The sequence below is a fragment of the Pristiophorus japonicus genome, chromosome 3, assembly GCF_044704955.1.
Source record: "Pristiophorus japonicus isolate sPriJap1 chromosome 3, sPriJap1.hap1, whole genome shotgun sequence".
In the NCBI taxonomy this organism is placed as follows: domain Eukaryota; kingdom Metazoa; phylum Chordata; class Chondrichthyes; family Pristiophoridae; genus Pristiophorus; species Pristiophorus japonicus.
The window spans coordinates 312,396,788-312,414,217 of NC_091979.1; the positions used below are offsets into that span (position 1 = coordinate 312,396,788).

The window sequence follows — 17,430 nt, forward strand, 5'->3', positions numbered from 1 at the left end:
TACAGTGGGCCCAGATTACTGTCTATGTGGGGCCCAGATTCCTGTCTATATGGGGGTCAGACTCCTCTCTTTCTGGGTTCTAGACTCCTGTCTATATTGGGGCCAGACAGCTGTCTATATTGGGGCCAGATTGCTGTGTATATTGGGGACAGACTCCTGTCTTTATTGGGGCCAGACACCTGTCTATATTGGGCCAGACTCCTGTCTATATTGTGCCAGAACCCTGTCTATATCGGGGCCAGAATCCTGTCTATATTGGGCCAGACTCCTGCCTATATTGGGCCAGACTCCTGTCTATATTAGGCCAGACTCCTGTCTATCTTGGGCCAGACTCCTGTCTATATTGGGCCAGACTCCTGTCTATATTGCGCCAGACTCCTGTCTATTTTGCGCCAGACTGCTATTTATTTTTGGCCAGACTCCTGTCTTCATGGGATGCAGACACCTGTCTTTATTGGACCAGACACCTGTCTATATTGTGCCAGACTCCTGTCTATATTCAGTCAGACTCCTGTCTCTATTGGGACAGACTCCTGTCTTTTTTCGGGCAGGATTGCTGTGCATATTGGGCCAGACTCCTGTCTATATTGGGGCAGACTCCGGTCTATATTGGGATCAGACTCCGGTCTATATTGGGCCAGACTTCTGTCTCTATTGCGCCAGACTCCTGTCGAAATTGGGACCAGACTCCTGTCTATATTGGGCCAGACTCCTGTCTCTATTGGGCCAGACTCCTGTCGAAATTGGGACCAGACTCCTGTCTATATTGGGCCAGACTCCTGTCTCTATTGGGCCAGACTCCTGTCTCTATTGGGCCAGACTCCTGTCTCTATGGGGCCAGACTCATGTCTCTATTGGGCCAGACTCATGTCTCTATTGGGCCAGATCCCTGCATATATTGGGCGAGACTCCTGTCTATATCGGGGCCAGACTGCTGCCTATATTGCGCCAGACTGCTGTCTATATTGGGCCAGACTCCTTTATATACTGGGTGTACACTCCTGTCCATATAGGGGCCAGACACTATTTTATATTGGGCCAGACTCCTGTCTCTATGGGGCCAGACTCCAGTCTCTATTGGGTCAGACCCCTGTATGTATTGGGCGAGACTCTTGTCTATATGGGAGCCAGATGCCTGTCTATATCGGGGCCAGACTGCTGTCTATATTGGGCCAGACTGCTGTCTCTATTGGGCCAGACTCCTTTATATACTGGGTGGAAACTCCTGTCCATATAGGGGCCAGACACCACTTTATATTGGGCCAGACTCCTGTCTCTATTGGGGCAAGACACCTGTCTCTATTGGGCCAGACTCCTGTCTCTATTGGGGCAAGACACCTGTCTATATTGGGTCAGACTCCTGTCTCTATTGGGCCAGACTCCTGTCTCTATTGGGCCAGACTCCTGTCTCTATTGGGCCAGACTCCTGTCTCTATTGGGCCAGACTCCTGTCTATATTGGGTCAGACTCCTGTCTAGATTGGGGCCAGATTCCTGTCTCTATTGGGGCCAGACTGCTGTCTATATTGGGACAGACTCCTGTTTAGATTGGGGCCAGACTCCTGTCTAGATTGGGGCCAGACTCCTCTCTACATTGCGGCCAGACTGCAGTCTATATTGGGGCCAGACTCCTGTCTTTATTGGTGCCAGGCACCTGTCTATATTGTGGCAGAATGCTGCCTATATTGGGCCAGACCCTGTCTATATTTGGGAAAAGCTCCTGTCTATATTGGGCCAGACTCCTGTCTATTTTGGGCCAGACTACTGTCTATATGGGGCCAGGCTCCTGTCTATATGGGGCCAGACTCCTGCCTATATTGGGGCAGACTCATGTCAATATTGGGCTAGACTCCTGTCTATATTGGGCCAGACTCCTGTTTCTATTGCGGCCAGACTCCTTTCTATATGGGGGCCAGAATCCAGTCTATATTGGGCCAGAATCCGGTCTATATTGTGCCAGATTCCTGTCTATATTGGGACCAGATCCTTTCTATATTGGGGCCAAACTCCTGTCTCTATTGGGGCCAGACTCCTGTTTATATTGGGCCAGACTCCTGTCTAGATTGGCGTCAGACACCTGTTTCTACTGCGGCCAGACTGCTTGTCCATATTGGGCGAGACTCCTGTCTATATGGGGGCCAGACTCCTGTCTATATTGGAAAAGACACCTGTCGATATTGGGCCCAGATTCCTGTCTATATGGGAGACAGATTGCTTTCTATTTTGAGCCAGACTCCTGTCTATATGGGAGCCAGACACCTATCTATATCGGGGCGAGAATGTTGTCTATATTGGGCCAGACTGCTATCTATATTGGACCAATTTCCTATCTATATTGGGCCAGAATGCTGCCTATATTGGGCCAGACTCCTCTCTATATTGGGCCAGACTGCTGTCTATATTGGGCCAGAATGCTATCTATATAGGGCCAGAATTCTGTCGAAACTGGGCCAGACCCTGTTTATATTGGGGCTAGACTCAGGTCTATATTGGGCCAGACTCCTGTCTATTTTAGGCGAGACTCCTGTCTATATGGGGGTCAGACTCCTGTCTCTATTGGGCCCAGATTCCTGTCTATATGGAGGACAGATTGCTTTCTATATTGGGCCAGACTCCTGTCTATATTGGGCCAGACTCCTGTCTCTATTGGGCCAGACGCCTGTCTAATTTTGGGGCCAGACTCCTGTCTATTTTGGGCGAGACTCCTGTCTATATGGGAGCCAGACTCCTGTCTATATTGGGCCAGACTCCTGTCTATTTTGAGCGAGACTCCTGTCTATATGGGAGCCAGACTCCTGTCTATATTGGGCCAGACTCCTGTCATATTGGGCCCAGATTCCTGTCCATATGGAGGACAGATTGCTTTCTATATTGGGCCAGACTCCTGTCTCTATTGGGCCAGACTCCTTTCTCTATTGGGCCAGACTCCTTTCTCTATTGGGCCAGACTCCTTTCTCTATTGGGCCAGACTCCTGTCTCTATTGGGCCAGACTCCTGTCTCTATTGGGCCAGACTGCTGTCGCTATTGGGCCAGACTCCAGTCTCTATTGGGCCAGATTCCTGTCTCTATTGGGCCAGACTCCTGTATATATTGGGCGAGACTCCTGTCTATATGGGAGCCAGACGCCTGTCTATATCAGGGCCAGACTGTTGTCTATATTGGGCCAGACTGCTGTCTATATTGGGCCAGACTCCTTTATATACTGGGTTTATCCTCCTGTCCATATAGGGGCCAGACACCAGTTTATATTGGGCCAGACCCATGTCTCTATTGGGGCCAGACTGCTCTCTATATTGGGGCCGGACTGCTGCCTATATTAGGCCAGACTCCTGTCTATATTGGGCCAGACTGCTGTCTATATTGGGCCAGACTCCTTAATATACTGGGTTTATACTCCTGTCCATATAGAGGCCAGACACCAGTTTATATTGGGCCAGACTCCTGTCTCTATTGGGGCCAGACTGCTCTCTATATTGGGGCCGGACTGCTGCCTATATTGGGCCAGACTCCTGTCTATATGGGAGCCAGACTCCTATCTATATTGGGCCAGACTCCTGTCTATATTGGGCCCAGATTCCTGTCCATATGGAGGACAGATTGCTTTCTATATTGGGTCAGACTCCTGTCTCTATTGGATCAGACTCCTGTCTATATTGGGCCAGACTCCTGTCTCTATTGGGCCAGACTCCTTTCTTTATTGGGCCAGACTCCTGTCTCTATTTGGTCAGACTTCTGTCTCTATTGGGCCAGACGCCTGTCTCTATTGTGCCAGACTCCTGTCTCTATTGGGCCAGACTCCTGTCTCTATTGGGCCAGACTCCAGTCTCTATTGGGCCAGACTCCTGTCTCTATTGGGCCAGACTCCTGTATATATTGGGCGAGACTCCTGTCTATATGGGAGCCAGACGCCTGTCTATATCAAGGCCAGACTGTTGTGTATATTGGGCCAGACTGCTGTCTATATTGGGCCAGACTCCTTTATATACTGGGTTTATCCTCCTGTCCATATAGGGGCCAGACACCAGTTTATATTGTGCCAGACTCATGTCTCTATTGGGGCCAGACTGCTCTCTATATTGGGGCCGGACTGCTGCCTATATTAGGCCAGACTCCTGTCTATATTGGGCCAGACGGCTGTCTATATTGGGCCAGACTCCTTAATATACTGGGTTTATACTCCTGTCCATATAGGGGCCAGACACCAGTTTATATTGGGCCAGACTCCTGTCTCTATTGGGGCCAGACTGCTCTCTATATTGGGGCCGGACTGCTGCCTATATTGGGCCAGACTCCTGTCTATATTGGGCCAGACTGCTGTCTATATTGGGCCAGACTCCTTTATATACTGGGTGTATACTCCTGTCCATGTAGGTGCCAGAAACCAGTTTATATCGGGCCAGACTCCTGTCTCTATTGGGCCAGACTCCTGTCTATGTTGGGGACGGATTGCTGTGTATATGGAGGCCAGACTCCTGTGCGTATTTGCCAGACTCCTGTCTATGTTGGCCCAGACTCCTGTCTATATTGGCCCAGACTCCGGTCTATATTGGGCCAAACTCCTCTCTATATTGGGCCAGACTGCTGTCTATATTGGGCCAGACTGATATCTATATTGGGCCAGAATGGTGCCTATACTGGGCTAGACCCTGTCGATATTGGGACCAGACTCCTGTCTATATTGGACCAGACTCCTGTCTATATTGGGCCAGACTCCTGTCTCTATGGGGCCAGACTCATGTCTCTATTGGGCCAGACTCCAGTCTCTATTGGGCCAGACCCCTGTATATATTGGGCGAGACTCCTGTCTATATGGGAGCCAGACGCCTCTCTATATCGGGGCCAGACTCCTGACTCTATTGCGGCCAGACTGCTGTCTATATTGGGATAGACTCCTGTCTAGATTGGGGCCAGACTCCTGTCTCTATTGGGGCCAGGCACCTGTCTATATTGTGCCAGAATGCTGCCTACACTGTGCCAGAATGCTGCCTATATTGGTGACAGACTCCTATCTATATTGTGCCAGACTCCTGTCTATTTTGTGCCAGACTCCTGTCGATATGGGGCCAGACTCCTGTCGATATGGGGCCAGACTCCTATCTATATTGGGCCAGACTCCTGTCTATTTTGGGCGAGATTCCTGTCGATATGGGGGCCAGACTCCTGTCAATATTGGGGCAGACTCCGGTCTATTTTGGGATCAGACTCCGGTCTATATTAGGCCAGACATCTGTCTCTATTACGCCAGACTCCTGTCTATATTGGGACCAGACTCCTGACTATATTGGGCCAGACTCCTGTCTCTATTGGGCCAGACTCCTGTCTCTATTGGGCCAGACTCCTGTCTCTATTGGGCCAGACTCATGTCTCTATTGGGCCAGACTCCTGTCTCTATTGAGCCAGACCCCTGTATATATTGGGCGAGACTCCTGTCTATAAGGGAGCCAGACTCCTGTCTATATTGGGCCAGACTCCTGTCATATTGGGCCCAGATTCCTGTCCATATGGAGGACAGATTGCTTTCTATATTGGGTCAGACTCCTGTCTATATTGGGCCAGACTCCTGTCATATTGGGCCCAGATTCCTGTCCATATGGAGGACAGAATGCTTTCTATATTGGGTCAGACTCCTGTCTCTATTGGACCAGACTCCTGTCTATATTGGGCCAGACTCCTGTCTCTATTGGGCCAGACTCCTTTCTCTATTGGGCCAGACTCCTGTCTCTATTGCGTCAGACTCCTGTCTCTATTGGGCCAGAATCTTGTCTCTATTGGGCCAGACTCCTGTCTCTATTGTGCCAGACTCCTGTCTCTATTTTGCCAGACTCCTGTCTCTATTGGGCCAGACTCCAGTCTCTATTGGGCCAGACTCCAGTCTCTATTGGGCCAGACTCCTGTATATATTGGGCGAGACTCCTGTCTATATGGGAGCCAGACGCCTGTCTATATCAGGGCCAGACTTTTGTCTATATTGGGCCAGACTGCTGTCTATATTGGGCCAGACTCCTTTATATACTGGGTTTATCCTCCTGTCCATATAGGGGCCAGACACCAGTTTATATTGGGCCAGACTCATGTCTCTATTGGGGCCAGACTGCTCTCTATATTGGGGCCGGACTGCTGCCTATATTAGGCCAGACTCCTGTCTATATTGGGCCAGACTGCTGTCTATATTGGGCCAGACTCCTTAATATACAGGGTTTATACTCCTGTCCATATAGGGGCCAGACACCAGTTTATATTGGGCCAGACTCCTGTCTCTATTGGGGCCAGACTGCTCTCTATATTGGGGCCGGACTGCTGCCTATATTGGGCCAGACTCCTGTCTATATTGGGCCAGACTGCTGTCTATATTGGGCCAGACTCCTTTATATACTGGGTGTATACTCCTGTCCATGTAGGTGCCAGAAACCAGTTTATATCGGGCCAGACTCCTGTCTCTATTGGGCCAGACTCCTGTCTATGTTGGGGACGGATTGCTGTGTATATGGAGGCCAGACTCCTGTGCGTATTTGCCAGACTCCTGTCTATATTGGCCCAGACTCCGGTCTATATTGGGCCAAACTCCTCTCTATATTGGGCCAGACTGCTGTCTATATTGGGCCAGACTGATATCTATATTGGGCCAGAATGGTGCCTATACTGGGCTAGACCCTGTCGATATTGGGACCAGACTCCTGTCTATATTGGACCAGACTCCTGTCTATATTGGGCCAGACTCCTGTCTCTATGGGGCCAGACTCATGTCTCTATTGGGCCAGACTCCAGTCTCTATTGGGCCAGACCCCTGTATATATTGGGCGAGACTCCTGTCTATATGGGAGCCAGACGCCTCTCTATATCGGGGCCAGACTCCTGACTCTATTGCGGCCAGACTGCTGTCTATATTGGGATAGACTCCTGTCTAGATTGGGGCCAGACTCCTGTCTCTATTGGGGCCAGGCACCTGTCTATATTGTGCCAGAATGCTGCCTACACTGTGCCAGAATGCTGCCTATATTGGTGACAGACTCCTATCTATATTGGGCCAGACTCCTGTCTATTTTGTGCCAGACTCCTGTCGATATGGGGCCAGACTCCTATCTATATTGGGCCAGACTCCTGTCTATATTGGGCAAGACTCCTGTCTATTTTGGGCGAGATTCCTGTCGATATGGGGGCCAGACTCCTGTCTATATTGGGGCAGACTCCGGTCTATATTGTGATCAGACTCCGGTCTATATTAGGCCAGACTTCTGTCTCTATTACGCCAGACTCCTGTCTATATTGGGACCAGACTCCTGACTATATTGGGCCAGACTCCTGTCTCTATTGGGCCAGACTCCTGTCTCTATTGGGCCAGACTCCTGTCTCTATTGGGCCAGACTCCTGTCTCTTTTGGGCCAGACTCCTGTCTCTATTGAGCCAGACCCCTGTATATATTGGGCGAGACTCCTGTCTATATGGGAGCCAGACGCCTGTCTCTATCGGGGCCAGACTGTTGTCTATATTGGGCCAGACTGCTATCTATATTGGGCCAGACTCCTTTATATACTGGGTGTATACTCCTGTCCATATAGGGGCCAGACACCAGTTTATATTGGGCCAGACTCCTGTCTAAATGGGAGCCAGACGCCTGTCTATATCGGGGCCAGACTGTTATCGATATTGGGCCAGACTGCTATCTATATTGGGCCAGACTCCTTTATATACTGTGTGTATACTCCTGTCAATATAGGGGCCAGACACCAGTTTATATTGGGCCAGACTCCTGTCTAATTTGGGGCCAGACTCCTGTCTATATTCGGTCAGACTCCTGTCTCTATTGGGCCAGACTCCTGTCTTTTTTCGGGCAGGATTGCTGTGCATATTGGGCCAGACTCCTGTCTATATTGGGGCAGACTCCGGTCTATATTGGGATCAGACTCCGGTCTATATTGGGCCAGACTTCTGTCTCTATTGCGCCAGACTCCTGTCGAAATTGGGACCAGACTCCTGTCTATATTGGGCCAGACTCCTGTCTCTATTGGGCCAGACTCCTGTCTCTATTGGGCCAGACTCCTGTCTCTATGGGGCCAGACTCATGTCTCTATTGGGCCAGACTCCAATCTCTATTGGGCCAGATCCCTGTATATATTGGGCGAGACTCCTGTCTATATCGGGGCCAGACTGCTGTCTATATTGGGCCAGACTGCTGTCTATATTGGGCCAGACTCCTTTATATACTGGGTGTACTCTCCTTTCCATATAGGGGCCAGACACTATTTTATATTGGGCCAGACTCCTGTCTCTATGGGGCCAGACTCATGTCTCTATTGGGCCAGACTCCAGTCTCTATTGGGCCAGACCCCTGTATGTATTGGGCGAGACTCTTGTCTATATGGGAGCCAGATGCCTGTCTATATCGGGGCCAGACTGCTGTCTATATTGGGCCAGACTGCTGTCTCTATTGGGCCAGACTCCTTTATATACTGGGTGTATACTCCTGTCCATATAGGGGCCAGACACCACTTTATATTGGGCCAGACTCCTGTCTCTATTGGGGCAAGACACCTGTCTCTATTGGGCCAGACTCCTGTCTCTATTGGGGCAAGACACCTGTCTATATTGGGTCAGACTCCTGTCTCTATTGGGCCAGACTCCTGTCTCTATTGGGCCAGACTCCTGTCTATATTGGGTAAGACTCCTGTCTAGATTGGGGCCAGACTCCTGTCTCTATTGGGGCCAGACTGCTGTCTATATTGGGACAGACTCCTGTTTAGATTGGGGCCAGACTCCTGTCTAGATTGGGGCCAGACTCCTCTCTACATTGCGGCCAGACTGCTGTCTATATTGGGGCCAGACTCCTGTCTTTATTGGTGCCAGGCACCTGTCTATATTGTGCCAGAATGCTGCCTATATTGGGCCAGACCCTGTCTATATTTGGAAAAAGCTCCTGTCTATATTGGGCCAGACTCCTGTCTATTTTGGGCCAGACTCCTGTCTATATGGGGCCAGGCTCCTGTCTATATGGGGCCAGACTCCTGCCTATATTGGGCCAGACTCATGTCTATATTGGGCCAGACTGCTGTCTATATTGGACCAATTTCCTGTCTATATTGGGCCAGAATGCTGCCTATATTGGGCCAGACTCCTCTCTATATTGGGCCAGACTGCTGTCTATATTGGGCCAGAATGCTATCTATATAGGGCCAGAATTCTGTCGAAAAAGGGCCAGACCCTGTTTATATTGGGGCCAGACTCAGGTCTATATTGGGCCAGACTCCTGTCCATTTTAGGCGAGACTCCTGTCTATATGGGGGTCAGACTACTGTCTCTATTGGGCCCAGATTCCTGTCTATATGGACGACAGATTGCTTTCTATATTGGGCCAGACTCCTGTCTATATTGGGCCAGACTCCTGTCTCTATTGGGCCAGACGCCTGTCTAATTTTGGGGCCAGACTCCTGTCTATTTTGGGCGAGACTCCTGTCTATATGGGAGCCAGACTCCTGTCTATATTGGGCCAGACTCCTGTCTATTTTGGGCGAGACTCCTGTCTATATGGGAGCCAGACTCCTGTCTATATTGGGCCAGACTCCTGTCTATATTGGGCCCAGATTCCTGTCCATATGGAGGACAGATTGCTTTCTATATTGGGTCAGACGCCTGTCTCCATTGGACCAGACTCCTGTCTATATTGGGCCAGACTCCTGTCTCTATTGGGCCAGACTCCTTTCTCTATTGGGCCAGACTCCTGTCTCTATTGGGTCAGACTCCTGTCTCTATTGGGCGAGACTCCTGTCTCTATTGGGCCAGACTCCTGTCTCTATTGGGCCAGACTCCTGTCTCTATTGTGCCAGACTCCTGTCTCTATTGGGCCAGACTCCTGTCTCTATTGGGCCAGACTCCTGTCTCTATTGGGCCAGACTCCTGTCTCTATTGGGCCAGACTCCTGTATATATTGGGCGAGACTCCTGTCTATATGGGAGCCAGACGCCTGTCTATATCAGGGCCAGACTGTTGTCTATATTGGGCCAGACTGCTGTCTATATTGGGCCAGACTCCTTTATATACTGGGTTTATCCTCCTGTCCATATAGGGGCCAGACACCAGTTTATATTGGGCCAGACTCATGTCTCTTTTGGGCCAGACTGCTGTCTATATTGGGCCAGACTCCTTTATATACTGGGTGTATACTCCTGTCCATGTAGGTGCCAGAAACCAGTTTATATCGGGCCAGACTCCTGTCTCTATTGGGCCAGACTCCTGTATATATTGGGCGAGACTCCTGTCTATATGGGAGCCAGACGCCTGTCTATATCAGGGCCAGACTGTTGTCTATATTGGGCCAGACTGCTGTCTATATTGGGCCAGACTCCTTTATATACTGGGTTTATCCTCCTGTCCATATAGGGGCCAGACACCAGTTTATATTGGGCCAGACTCATGTCTCTTTTGGGCCAGACTGCTGTCTATATTGGGCCAGACTCCTTTATATACTGGGTGTATACTCCTGTCCATGTAGGTGCCAGAAACCAGTTTATATCGGGCCAGACTCCTGTCTCTATTGGGCCAGACTCCTGTCTATGTTGGGGACGGATTGCTGTGTATATGGAGGCCAGACTCCTGTGCGTATTTGCCAGACTCCTGTCTATGTTGGCCCAGACTCCGGTCTATATTGGGCCAAACTCCTCTCTATATTGGGCCAGACTGCTGTCTATATTGGGCCAGACTGATATCTATATTGGGCCAGAATGGTGCCTATACTGGGCTAGACCCTGTCGATATTGGGACCAGACTCCTGTCTATATTGGGCCAGACTCCTGTCTCTATGGGGCCAGACTCATGTCTCTATTGGGCCAGACTCCAGTCTCTATTGGGCCAGACCCCTGTATATATTGGGCGAGACTCCTGTCTATATGGGAGCCAGACGCCTCTCTATATCGGGGCCAGACTCCTGTCTCTATTGGGCCAGACTCCTTTCTCTATTGGGCCAGACTCCTGTCTCTATTGGGTCAGACTCCTGTCTCTATTGGGCCAGACTCCTGTCTCTATTGGGCCAGACTCCTGTCTCTATTGTGCCAGACTCCTGTCTCTATTGGGCCAGACTCCTGTCTCTATTGGGCCAGACTCCAGTCTCTATTGGGCCAGACTCCTGTCTCTATTGGGCCAGACTCCTGTCTCTATTGGGCCAGACTCCTGTTTATATGGGAGCCAGACGCCTGTCTATATCAGGGCCAGACTGTTGTCTATATTGGGCCAGACTGCTGTCTATATTGGGCCAGACTCCTTTATATACTGGGTTTATACTCCTGTCCATATAGGGGCCAGACACCAGTTTATATTGGGCCAGACTCATGTCTCTATTGGGGCCAGACTGCTCTCTATATTGGGGCCGGACTGCTGCCTATATTAGGCCAGACTCCTGTCTATATTGGGCCAGACTGCTGTCTATATTGGGCCAGACTCCTTAATATACTGGGTTTATACTCCTGTCCATATAGGGGCCAGACACCAGTTTATATTGGGCCAGACTCCTGTCTCTATTGGGGCCAGACTGCTCTCTATATTGGGGCCGGATTGCTGCCTATATTGGGCCAGACTCCTGTCTATATTGGGCCAGACTGCTGTCTATATTGGGCCAGACTCCTTTATATACTGGGTGTATACTCCTGTCCATGTAGGTGCCAGAAACCAGTTTATATCGGGCCAGACTCCTGTCTCTATTGGGCCAGACTCCTGTCTATGTTGGGGACGGATTGCTGTGTATATGGAGGCCAGACTCCTGTGCGTATTTGCCAGACTCCTGTCTATATTGGCCCAGACTCCGGTCTATATTGGGCCAAACTCCTCTCTATATTGGGCCAGACTGCTGTCTATATTGGGCCAGACTGATATCGATATTGGGCCAGAATGGTGCCTATACTGGGCTAGACCCTGTCGATATTGGGACCAGACTCCTGTCTATATTGGACCAGACTCCTGTCTATATTGGGCCAGACTCCTGTCTCTATGGGGCCAGACTCATGTCTCTATTGGGCCAGACTCATGTCTCTATTGGGCCAGACCCCTGTATATATTGGGCGAGAATCCTGTCCATATGGGAGCCAGACGCCTCTCTATATCGGGGCCAGACTCCTGACTCTATTGCGGCCAGACTGTTGTCTATATTGGGACAGACTCCTGTCTAGATTGGGGCTAGACTCCTGTCTCTATTGGGGCCAGGCATCTGTCTATATTGTGCCAGAATGCTGCCTACACTGTGCCAGAATGCTGCCTATATTGGTGACAGACTCCTATCTATATTGGGCCAGACTCCTGTCTATATTGGGCCAGACTCCTGTCTATTTTGGGCGAGATTCCTGTCGATATGGGGGCCAGACTCCTGTCTATATTGGGCCCAGATTCCTGTCTATGTGGAGGACAGATTGCTTTCTTTATTGGGCCAGACTCCTGTCTCTATTGGGCCAGACTCCTGTCTCTATTGGGCCAGACCCTGTCTATATTGGGGCCAGACTCCTGTCTATATGGAGGATAGATTGCTTTCTATATTGGGCCAGACTCCTGTCTCTATTGGACCAGACTCCTGTCTATATTGGGCCAGACTCCTGTCTCTATTGGGCCAGACTCCTGTCTCTATTGGGCCAGACTCCTATCTCTATTGGGCCAGACTCCTGTCTCTATTGGGCCAGACTCCTGTCTATATTGGGCCAGACTCCTGTCTCTATTGGGCCAGACTCCTTTCTCTATTGGGCCCGACTCCTGTCTCTATTGGGCCACACTCATGTCTCTGTTGTGCCAGAATCATGTCTCTATTGGGCCAGTATCCTGTCTCTATTGGGCGAGACTGCTGTCTATATTGGGCAAGACTCCTGTCTACATGGGGCCAGACTCCTGTCTATATTGGGCCAGACTCCTGTCTATATTGGGCCAGACTCCTGTCTATATGGAGGATAGATTGCTTTCTATATTGGGCCAGACTCCTGTCTCTATTGGACCAGATTCCTGTCTATATTGGGCCAGACTCCTGTCTCTATTGGGTCAGACTTCTTTCTCTATTGGGCCAGATTCCTGTCTCTATTGGGCCAGACTCCTGTCTCTATTGGGCCAGACTCCTGTCTCTATTGTGCCAGACTCATGTCTCTATTGGGCCAGTATCCTGTCTCTATTGGGCCAGACTCCTGTATATATTGGGCGAGACTCCTGTCTATATGGGAGCCAGACACCTGTCTATATCGGGGCCAGACTGTTGTCTATATTGGGCCAGACTGCTGTCTATATTGTACCAGACTCCTTTATATACTGGGGGTATACCCCTGTCCATATAGGGGCCAGACACCAGTTTATATTGGGCCAGACTTCTGTCTCTATTGGGCCAGACTCCTGTCTATGTTGGGGACGGATTCCTGCGTATATGGAGGCCAGACTCCTGTGCGTATTTGCCAGACTCCTGTCTATATTGGCCCAGACTCCGGTCTATATTGGGCCAAACTCCTCTCTATATTGGGCCAGACTGCTGTCTATATTGGGCCAGACTGATATCTATATTGGGCCAGAATGGTGCCTATACTGGGCTAGACCCTGTCGATATTGGGACCAGACTCCTGTCTATATTGGACCAGACTCCTGTCTATATTGGGCCAGACTCCTGTCTCTATGGGGCCAGACTCATGTCTCTATTGGGCCAGACTCCAGTCTCTATTGGGCCAGACCCCTGTATATATTGGGCGAGACTCCTGTCTATATGGGAGCCAGACGCCTCTCTATATCGGGGCCAGACTTCTGACTCTATTGCGGCCAGACTGCTGTCTATATTGGGATAGACTCCTGTCTAGATTGGGGCCAGACTCCTGTCTCTATTGGGGCCAGGCACCTGTCTATATTGTGCCAGAATGCTGCCTACACTGTGCCAGAATGCTGCCTATATTGGTGACAGACTCCTATCTATATTGGGCCAGATTCCTGTCTATTTTGTGCCAGACTCCTGTCGATATGGGGCCAGACTCCTATCTATATTGGGCCAGACTCCTGTCTATATTGGGCCAGACTCCTGTCTATTTTGGGCGAGATTCCTGTCGATATGGGGGCCAGACTCCTGTCTATATTGGGGCAGACTCCGGTCTATATTGTGATCAGACTCCGGTCTATATTAGGCCAGACTTCTGTCTCTATTACGCCAGACTCCTGTCTATATTGGGACCAGACTCCTGACTATATTGGGCCAGACTTCTTTATATACTGGGTGTATACTCCTGTCCATATAGGGGCCAGACACCACTTTATATTGGGCCAGACTCCTGTCTCTATTGGGGCAAGACACCTGTCTCTATTGGGCCAGACTCCTGTCTCTATTGGGGCAAGACACCTGTCTATATTGGGTCAGACTCCTGTCTCTATTGGGCCAGACTCCTGTCTCTATTGGGCCAGACTCCTGTCTATATTGGGTAAGACTCCTGTCTAGATTGGGGCCAGACTCCTGTCTCTATTGGGGCCAGACTGCTGTCTATATTGGGACAGACTCCTGTTTAGATTGGGGCCAGACTCCTGTCTAGATTGGGGCCAGACTCCTCTCTACATTGCGGCCAGACTGCTGTCTATATTGGGGCCAGACTCCTGTCTTTATTGGTGCCAGGCACCTGTCTATATTGTGCCAGAATGCTGCCTATATTGGGCCAGACCCTGTCTATATTTGGAAAAAGCTCCTGTCTATATTGGGCCAGACTCCTGTCTATTTTGGGCCAGACTCCTGTCTATATGGGGCCAGGCTCCTGTCTATATGGGGCCAGACTCCTGCCTATATTGGGCCAGACTCATGTCTATATTGGGCTAGACTCCTGTCTACATTGGGCCAGACTGCTGTCTATATTGGACCAATTTCCTGTCTATATTGGGCCAGAATGCTGCCTATATTGGGCCAGACTCCTCTCTATATTGGGCCAGACTGCTGTCTATATTGGGCCAGAATGCTATCTATATAGGGCCAGAATTCTGTCGAAAAAGGGCCAGACCCTGTTTATATTGGGGCCAGACTCAGGTCTATATTGGGCCAGACTCCTGTCCATTTTAGGCGAGACTCCTGTCTATATGGGGGTCAGACTACTGTCTCTATTGGGCCCAGATTCCTGTCTATATGGACGACAGATTGCTTTCTATATTGGGCCAGACTCCTGTCTATATTGGGCCAGACTCCTGTCTCTATTGGGCCAGACGCCTGTCTAATTTTGGGGCCAGACTCCTGTCTATTTTGGGCGAGACTCCTGTCTATATGGGAGCCAGACTCCTGTCTATATTGGGCCAGACTCCTGTCTATTTTGGGCGAGACTCCTGTCTATATGGGAGCCAGACTCCTGTCTATATTGGGCCAGACTCCTGTCTATATTGGGCCCAGATTCCTGTCCATATGGAGGACAGATTGCTTTCTATATTGGGTCAGACGCCTGTCTCCATTGGACCAGACTCCTGTCTATATTGGGCCAGACTCCTGTCTCTATTGGGCCAGACTCCTTTCTCTATTGGGCCAGACTCCTGTCTCTATTGGGTCAGACTCCTGTCTCTATTGGGCCAGACTCCTGTCTCTATTGGGCCAGACTCCTGTCTCTATTGTGCCAGACTCCAGTCTCTATTGGGCCAGACTCCTGTCTCTATTGGGCCAGACTCCTGTATATATTGGGCGAGACACCTGTCTATATGGGAGCCAGACGCCTGTCTATATCAGGGCCAGACTGTTGTCTATATTGGGTCAGACTGCTGTTTCTATTGGGCCAGACTCCTTTATATACTGGGTTTATCCTCCTGTCCATATAGGGGCCAGACACCAGTTTATATTGGGCCAGACTCATGTCTCTATTGGGGCCAGACTGCTCTCTATATTGGGGCCGGACTGCTGCCTATATTAGGCCAGACTCCTGTCTATATTGGGCCAGACTGCTGTCTATATTGGGCCAGACTCCTTAATATACTGGGTTTATACTCCTGTCCATATAGGGGCCAGACACCAGTTTATATTGGGCCAGACTCCTGTCTCTATTGGGGCCAGACTGCTCTCTATATTGGGGCCGGACTGCTGCCTATATTCGGCCAGACTCCTGTCTCTTTTGGGCCAGACTGCTGTCTATATTGGGCCAGACTCCTTTATATACTGGGTGTATACTCCTGTCCATGTAGGTGCCAGAAACCAGTTTATATCGGGCCAGACTCCTGTCTCTATTGGGCCAGACTCCTGTCTATGTTGGGGACGGATTGCTGTGTATATGGAGGCCAGACTCCTGTGCGTACTTGCCAGACTCCTGTCTATGTTGGCCCAGACTCCGGTCTATATTGGGCCAAACTCCTCTCTATATTGGGCCAGACTGCTGTCTATATTGGGCCAGACTGATATCTATATTGGGCCAGAATGGTGCCTATACTGGGCTAGACCCTGTCGATATTGGGACCAGACTCCTGTCTATATTGGACCAGACTCCTGTCTATATTGGGCCAGACTCCTGTCTCTATGGGGCCAGACTCATGTCTCTATTGGGCCAGACTCCAGTCTCTATTGGGCCAGACCCCTGTATATATTGGGCGAGACTCCTGTCTATATGGGAGCCAGACGCCTCTCTATATCGGGGCCAGACTCCTGTCTCTATTGGGCCAGACTCCTTTCTCTATTGGGCCAGACTCCTGTCTCTATTGGGTCAGACTCCTGTCTCTATTGGGCCAGACTCCTGTCTCTATTGGGCCAGACTCCTGTCTCTATTGTGCCAGACTCCTGTCTCTATTGGGCCAGACTCCTGTCTCTATTGGGCCAGACTCCAGTCTCTATTGGGCCAGACTCCTGTCTCTATTGGGCCAGACTCCTGTCTCTATTGGGCCAGACTCCTGTTTATATGGGAGCCAGACGCCTGTCTATATCAGGGCCAGACTGTTGTCTATATTGGGCCAGACTGCTGTCTATATTGGGCCAGACTCCTTTATATACTGGGTTTATCCTCCTGTCCATATAGGGGCCAGACACCAGTTTATATTGGGCCAGACTCATGTCTCTATTGGGGCCAGACTGCTCTTTATATTGGGGCCGGACTGCTGCCTATATTAGGCCAGACTCCTGTCTATATTGGGCCAGACTGCTGTCTATATTGGGCCAGACTCCTTAATATACTGGGTTTATACTCCTGTCCATATAGGGGCCAGACACCAGTTTATATTGGGCCAGACTCCTGTCTCTATTGGGGCCAGACTGCTCTCTATATTGGGGCCGGACTGCTGCCTATATTGGGCCAGACTCCTGTCTATATTGGGCCAGACTGCTGTCTATATTGGGCCAGACTCCTTTATATACTGGGTGTATACTCCTGTCCATGTAGGTGCCAGAAACCAGTTTATATCGGGCCAGACTCCTGTCTCTATTGGGCCAGACTCCTGTCTATGTTGGGGACGGATTGCTGTGTATATGGAGGCCAGACTCCTGTGCGTATTTGCCAGACTCCTGTC

General features: G+C 50.2%; 1 protein-coding gene across 1 annotated transcript in view; it reads right to left on the reverse strand.

Annotated features, from left to right (window-relative positions):
• Positions 1–17,430, reverse strand: part of LOC139260355 (cGMP-dependent protein kinase 1) — a 1,295,119-nt gene that overhangs the window by 344,161 nt on the left and 933,528 nt on the right. The gene's annotated exons all lie outside the window — the stretch shown is intronic.